Here is an 11255-nt window from a genome sequence, read left to right as displayed (position 1 = left end):
TTGTAACTATTGTGGAATTAATAAAATAATCAAACACAATAAAACCAATGGAAAAGCGCCAGGTTCTGATTTAGTTACAACTAAAATTCTTAAGGAGCTAACAACAAATGCTATTGAATTTATTAAAAATATTTTTAATGCTGCAATAAGGTTGAAATATTTTCCTAGTGTGGAAAGTCGCTACTCAACCGACTTCTTATAAACGCATTAGCTTATTGCCTAAACTTTCTAAAGTTTTTGAAAAAATTATATACGATAGACTGGAACCAATACTAAAAGTAATTCAAGCCATAGCAAACCACCAGTTGGATTTCGGCGCAATCATTCAACAATACAGCAAATCCATAGAGTGGTGAACAAAATCCTAATAAACTTAGACGAAGATGGCTTTTGTGTTGGTGTATTTCTCGGTGTTGAAAAAGCCTTTGATAAAGTATGGCACAAAGGACTTTTACACAAATTAAAAAAAATGTTACCCCATAACTTTTACGAACTCATTTAAAGTTATGTTACTGAACGATGCTTCTGTGTTAAATACAAAAACGAGTATTCTACAATCAGAAAACTCCAAGCAGGTTTCCCCCAAGGAACCGTATTGGGCCGCCTACTGTACCTTCTCTATACTTTAGATATACCTGAACCAACCAGTAAAAACCCAATGCTAGCAACGTTCGCAGATTACACAGTACTGCTTCCAACTTCCAAAATGCAACAAACAATTAATACGACTAAAAATGGTTTAACAATTGGGAAATAAAAATCATCGAAAACAAAACTTCACAAGTAATATTTACAACTAAAACAAAATTTTAGTCAATAGCTATCATCTTTAACAATAAACCCATTCCAGGAATCGAATCAGCAAAATATCTGGGTGTACATTTTGACTCTAAACTAACATGGAAACATCATATTGTGAAAAAGCAGTTACAAATTAAAGAAAAATAAAGACAATTGTATTGGCAACTGAATAAAAAATCTAAATTTAGTTTAAATAATTAAATCCAACAATCAACGAAGAAATCAAAACTAGAAGTAGAAAATATCACTCAACAATCACTGTAAATGAAAACTCCAATATTAGCTTACTCCCTATAGTTGAGCTCACAAGACGTCACAGACTTAAAAAAACACGCCCAGTGGACTTTGATCTTAATTAAATTAATTTTATTATCAATATTTATAAATTTAATAGCTTTTATTTATATCTACTCCCCAACTAATATAAATTTCTGTTGTTGAACAGATAGTCGATAAACTTTTCCTTAACTTAATTGAATTTTAAAATATACTTAATGTCTTCAATAAACTAGACCAATGTATACTTACTATGGAAAATAAATAAAAAAAAAATATGAAGTATCTTAGTGTAGCCGTCGATATTCTCAATAATTACAGTAACCTGGATTACAATTCAAATATATTGAGAATGCAAAATTTAAAAAATTTTATTCCATTTATTCCAAAATTATTTTCCATAAAGAAAATTATTTTCCCATAGGAAGTTTCTAGTTTCACAATAAATAACTTTCACATTTAAATATAGCCTCTGTGCTTTTAATTCCATTCAAGTACAGAAACCACGCTATATATTGGTGACCCCGACGTGATCTAAGCACGCAACAGACTAACACGCAGAATTTTTATGTGCTTAAATATGTTAATATCGTAGTGTAGTTCATAAAGTTCACCTTTCCATCAAATTCCCAACGCTTAAAGGAATATATACGAATATTCTGACGAATTTTTCTCTCAAATGATCTTAACACCTTCTCATCACTTTAGGCAATTGTCCATTGTTCTGCATCATACAGCACGATGGGCATGATAAGTGAGTTATAAAGCGTGATTTTTTATTGAACCAAAGCGAACTTATCAACTTTCAATTTGTAATCTTTTAGTCATCGTTGATCGATGTCATTTCTAAAATTTGAAGGCATATCTAGATAATTATTCATACAAAAATAAATTAATATTAACCCGTATACGGATCGTTCTTTTACAAACCGGACGGATTTTGGCAAAAAACAACCTCATCACCACCAATTTGGCTGAAATTAAGCAACTTTCACCTTCAACACAAAAATATTTATGGAATATAAGAATAGATGTTAAATGATTTAAAATTGTTTTAAGTACGAGACTTTATTTCTCAGCTCAAAACAAATATTAAATATCCCAAATATTTGACGTGGGAGTCAAGCTCACTTAAATTAAAACTAAAAACAAAAAGGAATAGAATTGTTATACTTTCATTCTTAATACAATATTCAATGACCTTAAATGTGAAAATAACGAACTAATGCAAATTTGTATTCAAATTAATGTAGAGCATTATTGGACAGTGTAGACTGACTCCTCAGCAGACTGGGTGTGTAGAACGAAAGATAGAACGGAGCTAAGACGCTCGATGATTCATGCGACAGATATGAATATGAAATTTTGGGCAGAAATCGTCAATACCGTAGTTTCGTTTGAAATCGTACGGTCTCCAGTTAGTAAGGTGGACGAAAGAACAACATATATGTTACTACTTAGTCGCAAATTATTAAGACCCCCACTCAATAAAAAATAAATTTTATTATATATATAATAAACAGTTAATGGGAACACATTTTATAAATAACTAACATCAATTCATCAATTAATCAATTTTTTCACAAACCCCCGGCAATTGCTACAATAATTATATTACTAGGGTCGCCAGTGGTCGAAATTCGACCAATAGAAAATACAATTTATTTATTTTAATAGTATTTAAATTTTATTGATGAATTTGATTAAAATATGAACAAAATCTAAAGAAAGTTGTAGAAAACAATTTAAAAAATAAATTAAAATTTATAATTTCATCTCGTGCAAAATTATTTGTTGTGTTTCTGGTTTTGGCTTAATTCTTCCTTGTATTATCAATCCAATCAAATCGTTTAATTTAAATTTGTCGTCATATGTGACCACATATGCACCTGCGAAAAAAGAAAATAATTAGTATAAAATATGAAATATGATGAATTGTTTGAATGAAATACCGATAAAATTTCGAACTGATGCTCCATTTTGAAATCTTTTCAACAAATAAATTATCTTAACATCTGCTCCGTACATTTGTTCTTCAGGTGATATCGGAAAGTTATCAGTATAGGAATCAGCAATTTTGTAGAACAGCACCTTCTTCTAAAGAAATTCGAAATTCTGACGCAATTTATTGCGTCAATTTATTGCATAATTTCGACAATGCGACTTTGCACAACATCTCGCTCCCGTGTTAATTATCAAACAAATTCCTATACTCTGCCATCACGAAATCAAATCGCGGTATGCAGTGAAGGCAAGAAACAAAGAAATGAAATTGGCAAATGAACGAATGAAAAAAATTTAATATTGAAAAACATTCAAACTGAATGAAATCTAAAATGATAATAATGCATAATAATAATTCTATATTTTATATCACGAAGTTCTCAAAACTTCAGTGTAAACAATATTTTTTGTAAAAACCCTTTCATCATTAGCCAAATGACCTTGTCCACCTTCATTACTGACTTAAAATTTAAGTCCGTCAAATGATCTAACTCAACTGGCTGCAACGTAAAGTTGACCATGCGAAAAAACAGGTCTCCTCAACAATATTCCAACTCTATCAAATGTCTGTCCTTGGGATTTGTTAATTGTCATAGCAAATGCGCTGATGACTGTGGAAACTGTGTTCTTTGAAAATTAAATGGCAGTGCAGTCCCTGAATACGTCAAGTGTATGCGTGGAATCAAAACACGTTTTCCGCGAGCAACTCCAGTGAGTACTTCACAATCTATTGTGTTATTATGCATTGCTTTGACTCGCAGCAATACCACTAAATGCACACGAAATACAGCGAAGATTAAGGGAATTTAATTTACGAATTATAGCCGTTTGTGTGAATGTTTTCCCACAACCTGCATGGGATGTCAAACAAAACACATTTGATCCTGTATGGTAATACTGAACTTCACGAATAACTTTATCAATAGTATCACGCTGTTCATTATTTGCGCAATCATAAAGCTCATTAAATAAACATTCTTCTACGAAAGGATCAAAAATATCGAGATCAGCAAATTCTGGCATTATTGTAGGTGTAGGCAAACCAAGTGACGTACATGTAACATTATGTGTTAACAAAATATCCTCGATTTCCAATAATACTCTATTAAAAGAAACATCTACACTACAACCATCTCTAACGAAATCTTCGCTTAAATGATCTCTAAATTCCACCCAAAGCGCTAATGCATTTGCTGGAATATTGAAGGCACAATTAATCGCAAACAAATTACGCATTTGTTTTCCTGAGTTAAATGTCTTAGCTTCATTGAGAGAAACTCTCCACTCGTTATAATTGGACGCAATTACCCTAGCATGACATGCTTCGATAAATGTCCTATAAACAATTCCATTGAATGTACGCACATCTTCATATGATTTTGGCCCTTTTACATGCAACAAAAGTAATCTTAAATGGAATTGCTCAATTTCTTTGGGAAACACCATATACATCCGAGTAATAATTTTATCTCCTCCTCGTTGTCTTTTTTGCCAAGATTTTCTACTATCAATCCAAACATAATGCAATGAAATTTCTATATACGTATATTGATTAGCAGATGAATCACTTTGATTCAATTGAAAGAAAGCTAATAGCTTCGTAAGCTTAGGATTTTCTACTGCTTGTCTTTCTTGGTCTTCGCGAAATATAATATTTTGTCTTTGTGTCAAATGAATGTGAAGACGAATTATAATATGAGACTGAAAATGCATAGGAAATTCATATATTCGCCACATAGCCTCAGTTGATCCCACATATCGACCATTCAAAAAATTTCTAACGTCATCTACTTCAACTTGTACTTGTTAGTCATTTTCGTTTGTGCTTTCACTTTGAATTAAAACAGTTGCACTATCAAAACCCTTATATACATATTTATATATGTACTTAATACTTTTGACGGAAGTGCACACCTCGACATTAATGTGACAATTATATTTTGCAAACAAATACGGGTTGTATGGAACGACATAACGATTATCTAGAGACTTTCCTCTAACATCAACGGAAACATTATTATCGCGCCGTCTATACAACGGATAACCATTAACTGATTCTTTCGTTAATTGCACAAAATCCTTTGGAAATTGTTTTGAATATTTTCCATCTTGCATACATACAGAGCTTGGATTCAAAACACCGCAAGGACCGTGCATCATGTGTTTGACAACAAATTCATGTAATTTTGGCTGCAAATTTTTATCCGGTATCTCTGCACAAACTATTTTATCAATATCAGCCGACCCGACAATTTTGTGATTTTCACATAAAGTTATCAAAATGTGAGCATGAGGCAAACCTCTTTTTTGAAATTCGATTGTATATATAAGAGCCTCAACTTTGCCAAAAATATATTTATTCCAAATGTCAGAAATGAGTTCTTTTAACTTCGATTTAAATACACGCACAACTATTTCAGGCCTGAAATGAGATGATTCATTAGGATCAATATTATATACAATTTCCGCCCAATTCTTATTGCAAGTCATTGTAACAAAAAGCGATGGCTTGCCGAAGTACTGAACAATTGACATTGCATCTAAGTAATTTTGATACATGTTTCTCGGAGACCCAGTGAAGGATGAAGGCAAAATCACTTTACGACCTAAGCTACCATCTCCTACTTGATTCGTTTGCAAATAATCACTAATATTGTTATACACATCTGCCCTCAAATTTACTTGATTCTGTCTTATAAAATGTAGTCGACATACTTCTATTCTCACATACATATCAACAATGTATTGCAAAAATAGTTTTTGCGATTTATGCAAAAAGCTAAATTGATCCCTTATTGCAAATCTGAAGCATGCAAATTGTAACATTGTAACTTTATTTCGAATCTGCCTACCATTAGAATTATGTTGCACGTTATGCGATATATTAACGTGCCAACCAAAATCTCCATTTGGGAATAGTAAAGGATATGCCAATGGTTCCAAAGCAGAATCTAATACTAATACATTCTTAACTACACCATTTGTTTTTAAAAAAGATATCATATTTCTCTCAAATGGTGGTTCACCATCTATAGTCGTAAATATTATATCTTCGTATATCTGTATCACGATTCACGATAATTGCCATACAAATCTCTTTTTGTGCATTGCATACTCTATCATAATGTTCTTTCATTGTACAAAATGAATATCTCTCGAATTGAAGTGTTGTTAATGTCGATTCAACCAATTAATTAACCTTAACTATCACACAATTCACAATTAAAATTCATCACAATTAAAATTTAACTATCACACAATACACTTGAAATAAATCTAAAAATTTCAAACTCATTAACCTTAACTATCCACATTTCACAATTAAAATATATCACAATTAAAATTTATCAAAATTAAAATTTATCACAATTAAAATTTAACTATCACACAATGCAAATAAAACGATTGATATCAAAGGATATTTCCACTTCAATGCGTTTTTTTTATTCACAAACAATATTTGAAATTTAATGAGCTTTAAAAATCTGATTGTAACAGAATCCACAAAGTCCAAACACACAAAGTCCAAACACACAAAGTCCACTTTTTTCCAAAAGTGGAAAAAAATCGCACACACAAATCCACCGTAAACAATTAACAATTCGTCACAAAAAAAAACTTTGAAAAACACATGTATTTTGTTGTTGTAGTCGCTAAATTTACGCCAACGCATTTTTACCTGTGTTTCCGTTAACGTACATGCGAAAAAATAACGTTGTGCTCTTCTGCACGTCTTCACCTTTCCAACGGTATAAATTTTATCCATATATGTCAACGGCAACACAGTTAAAACGGGGTAACAAACTTTTATGTTAGCGTAATTATATATAGATTTACTCACTAGACATCACATCAATCATACGTATGTTATCTATTAATGTTATAACTTCAACTTCAAACAATAATTTGAAGAAAAATGCTTATTGTATTCTATAAATATTAAAATTATATGTTATCATGCTCTTCTCCCGAGATATGAAGATTAATTAAATATAGGTCAAGTATTATAAATAAATAGGAAGTTTTAAAAACTGAAAATTTTCACTTTTCACTCTCCTATTAAAAGAAATTAATTAAAAAATAGCAGAAAATCCATTCTCTACGAATAAAACTAGTAGCTTCATAAATTAACTCTGGGTCATTAACATCCATAACCTGGCTTTAAAATTTACTAAGCTCAGATAATTTAAGGCATTATGTAGTAAATGACTGTATTAAAATGAAATGCTTTGCTTGTGTGAACAACTATTAATTTAGCTTGGATAACTAGATAATATATAATTATATATATACTTTTAAGAAATATAAGATTTCTAGTAAAATATTTTTCGTCTGACCTTGTATGTGCAGCTACAACACGAGGTTATCACAATAATTATCCTTGAACAGCAGTAAACTTTCTAAAGCATCAACATACTCATCCTCTTCCACTCTATCAACTCCAACATTTTGAAACGATGTAGTTTTGCAGTTTTCATTTGCTAAGCTTCACGATGCAATGTGTCCACTGTATTCCCTAACTCAATGGAACACTCGTTGTTCCTGGTTATACTATCCTTTCCGCTGGTTAACCTTTTGTTGTTGTTGTTGCATTTGAGACGACATTGCAAATCCTGCTGCTACCCATTTGGCCCGACGATAAACGCGATCTTGGGTGGTGATTTGAATAAATATAGGCGGAACCCGTATGGAATCAGACATAGGTTCATCTAAATTATTTAAAATAAAAAGCTTTTGAATTATTTTAAATTATCATAACTTACTTGAGTTTTCTAAAAGTACGAGTATATTTTTAGATATATTCGTCATTCAAATATTTAGAGGCCAGCCGCTAAATCCATTATAACAATCAAAAATTGTTTAGAATCCTTGCAAATATTCGCACTCCTCCACATATTGCCGTATTTTGTCACAAAAGTCATCACTAAACTGTTCAGTTTTCCACAATTCAATGCCACAAGAATATGTATCAAAAGTTTGGTTGTCTACTGAATGTTTAAAATTGTTCACAACATTTACGGTTCATGGAGGACCGGGTTATGGAGGATAACCCATGAATTGATATCTTCAGCTACACTGTAATTAGTTTCTTCTATATATGCATCTGGATTGTCCACCAAGACTTTTTAATATGAATTTCTGGCTTTTCCCATAACTCCGAATTGTTGTCACACGGCAAATGTTTAAGAGCGTCATTCATATCCACGAACATCTAACGAGGAGTGTAATTAGTTTGACGTTAAAATAAAAAATTATATATAATTAAATATAAATTACTTCAAAAGAAAGTTGACATATACGTACCTAAATAAAAATTTAAATAAAAAAAATCAGCCTATTTGACTTCTTAATTTAATATAGTTAAAATTATTTTATCCAAATTACAAATTATTAATTATTATTCTATTATAAATTTTAATTTCTATTATTTCTATTTCGTAATTTTCTTCCAAAAATTTGGCATCGTGATTTCGTGAAAATGTCGTCGGACGCATGGGCGTCATGAACAAAGGACTCAACATGAAATAACAACTGCATTGAAAGATAATCTGTGATGGCAGGCATCTAGCCAGAGGGGGATCAAAAGGTTGAATTCCTATCCTATTCCCGAAACGAATTGATTAACTATATTTTTATATATGTATAGTCATTATTCATGACAGACTAATAAAAAAATATTTTAAATTACAGTTTTCACTCAATACCTACAACCGTCAGTCTCACTTATTTGAATAAAAATTTTCCAAAAAGTTGAAATCGACGCCTAAATCAATCTAAGAAAATTAGGTTAACTGCTTAAAACCTAATTCCCTCAATTGTTGTGTTGTATTGGATCGGCGCTATTGTAAAAAGAACTAAATGAATTATTATAATTGATGACTACTCCTCTGTGTATTTTATTAAATATTTATGGAATACTCAAGTGTTGTTTTTTTTTAATTATAAGTTGGCTACGAGTATTAGAAGGTAGACTTTTAAAACTTTAATAATATGTATTTTGTTGAATTTTTTTTTACATATAGTATTAATACTATTTCGTTCTTTTGGGAATAGTTTTAACTAAAATATCTTATTATTATTATTGTTATTACAAAACTAAAATAACAATGGATAAAATTTTTATTGGAACTTTTCCTTATACTCGTAACTCGTTTCTAAAATAATTTATAAACCTGAAAATCTCATTCCTAGTCAAATTCTTTAAACTTTGTCAGATCGTCGATCGCCAGTACGGATTCTCCTTAAGGTACACAACAATACCAAATTTAATGAACAAATTGTTAATTATGTCGTCAACAATAAAGCCAAACTAAAATTTAAATATTTTAATATATTTGGGGATAAGCTAGAAATTTTTAATAAGCTGAATAACGAAGATATCTGTTAAACTTACCTAAGGTGCTATTAGCATTTAATTCATGTATTTTCAAACTCTTTCTTAATATCACAAATTGCAAATTCTATAAAAGAGTATTTAAAAAGGACAACATAACTTATTTTGTATTCTAAGATCACGTGTTCATATAAATACAGTCAAACTTCCATAACTCAAACTGAAAAGAGTGCAACAGGCTCTTAGAGGGCCAATTTTATATAATTCTGCTTCCTTAACTCAAACTTCTATAACTCGAATTTCTCTATAACTGTAATAAAAATATTGTCACGTGTTAAAAGAAATATGGGAAAGTGCATTCTATTTGGCCAATTTTCTATATGGGACGAACAGGACAACTTTTCTTTAATTCTTTGGAATAACATTGATGAAGGCCGTGAAATGATGTAAAAGTAAAGAGAATAAAGTAACTTCCAATGCTAGTCTTAAGCATTATATTATATTGAGCTTGACAATGAAACTTGTACATCAAGCTTTCCTACAGATAACGATATTATTGAGCATTATAGTTCTTCTCATTATAGTGGATACGATTCTAAGCACAACGGAAAGTGATGATGAGGGCTCGGTAGATGAAATTGTTCATCAGCCCTACAAGAATGAAGAAGAAGACTCTTTCAAAAATCTGAATTTTCATTTGCAAACGAATGATACTACAACTGATGATCACTATAAGGCTTGAAATAAATTAAAATCTCTTTTTACTGAAAATAAGAAAAAAAATTATAATCCCAAACCCTAATTTCTGAATATTTGACTTTACTATAACTTTTATACTGTAATTGATTGTAAATAATAAATCTTGAAATATAATTCTAGTTTCTTTCAAAAATAAAAAAAAAAATTAAATAAAAAATAAAAAAAAAATAAAAAAATTCTTTAACTCGAAGTCTCCATAAGTCAAACATTTTTTTTGCAACATGATACTTGGAGTTATGAAAGTCAGCCTATATGTACATAAGTGAATTTAATACTACAGTTAGTTGGCTGAGATATTTCAACTAATCGTAGAAAATAAAATATTAGAAAAAAATAATATATAATTTATGCAGTAACTATTTTCTTTCTCAAATTCTCACCAGAAACTTTGTCTTCAAATATTTGAGAGTTGTCTTTAATCTCCATTTGATCATTCGGTTTCCGAATATTTGACAGGCAACTGCGCATTTTACGTGATGCAAGTCCGCCGTTTTGGTCTTTCGGTTTACGAATATTTTACGCTTAGCGCGTTTACTTCCCGAATGTCTGATAAACGATTTCTAAATTTAGATTATAACAGTCCTTATTTAGTCATTTCGCACTATAAATTTTGTGTAACGAACACGCTCTTCACGTAACGCAAATCGTGCTTTTTCACGAATGTTTGCCGATTTGGGTCCATGAATTTTTGCCAAGCGACCACATTTTTTTTCACTATTAACTATTAAAGATGTAATCACCTTTTTAAGCCGGCCATTATTTCTTTATTACTAATGATTCATCACCTTTTCAGGGCGACCACGTTTCTTTAAATTATTAATTTCTATATTGCCTCTAACTTTCATTTTCACTACAATTATTCCGACACACGTCCGAACCAATCAAGATGTACAAATAGAATGAGTTTCGTTCAGCTTCCGTTTATACATTCGTTTCCAATAAGTTCCTTTTATATAATAGTGTTGCCATTAATAACCGATTTTAAAAGCCTCAATCAAATGTTGTCTTTTTCAGATGTGAATATGGAGACATTCACACCAATTCTTTTAGTTGGTTACAACGTCCAATTCATATCCTAATA

The 11255-nt window shown here is 30.7% G+C and overlaps 1 long non-coding RNA gene across 1 annotated transcript; it reads left to right on the top strand.

Annotated features, from left to right (window-relative positions):
- The first annotated feature begins 8500 nt into the window (after nucleotides 1-8500).
- On the top strand, nucleotides 8501-8814 carry LOC119669185. Its single transcript, XR_005251581.1, has 2 exons — nucleotides 8501-8668; nucleotides 8773-8814. It is a non-coding gene; the product is annotated as an uncharacterized LOC119669185 (long non-coding RNA).
- The last annotated feature ends 2441 nt before the right edge of the window (nucleotides 8815-11255 follow it).

The sequence above is a fragment of the Teleopsis dalmanni genome, chromosome 1 (genome assembly GCF_002237135.1).
Source record: "Teleopsis dalmanni isolate 2A chromosome 1, ASM223713v2, whole genome shotgun sequence".
In the NCBI taxonomy this organism is placed as follows: domain Eukaryota; kingdom Metazoa; phylum Arthropoda; class Insecta; order Diptera; family Diopsidae; genus Teleopsis; species Teleopsis dalmanni.
This window is presented reverse-complemented; position numbering and strand designations above follow the sequence as displayed.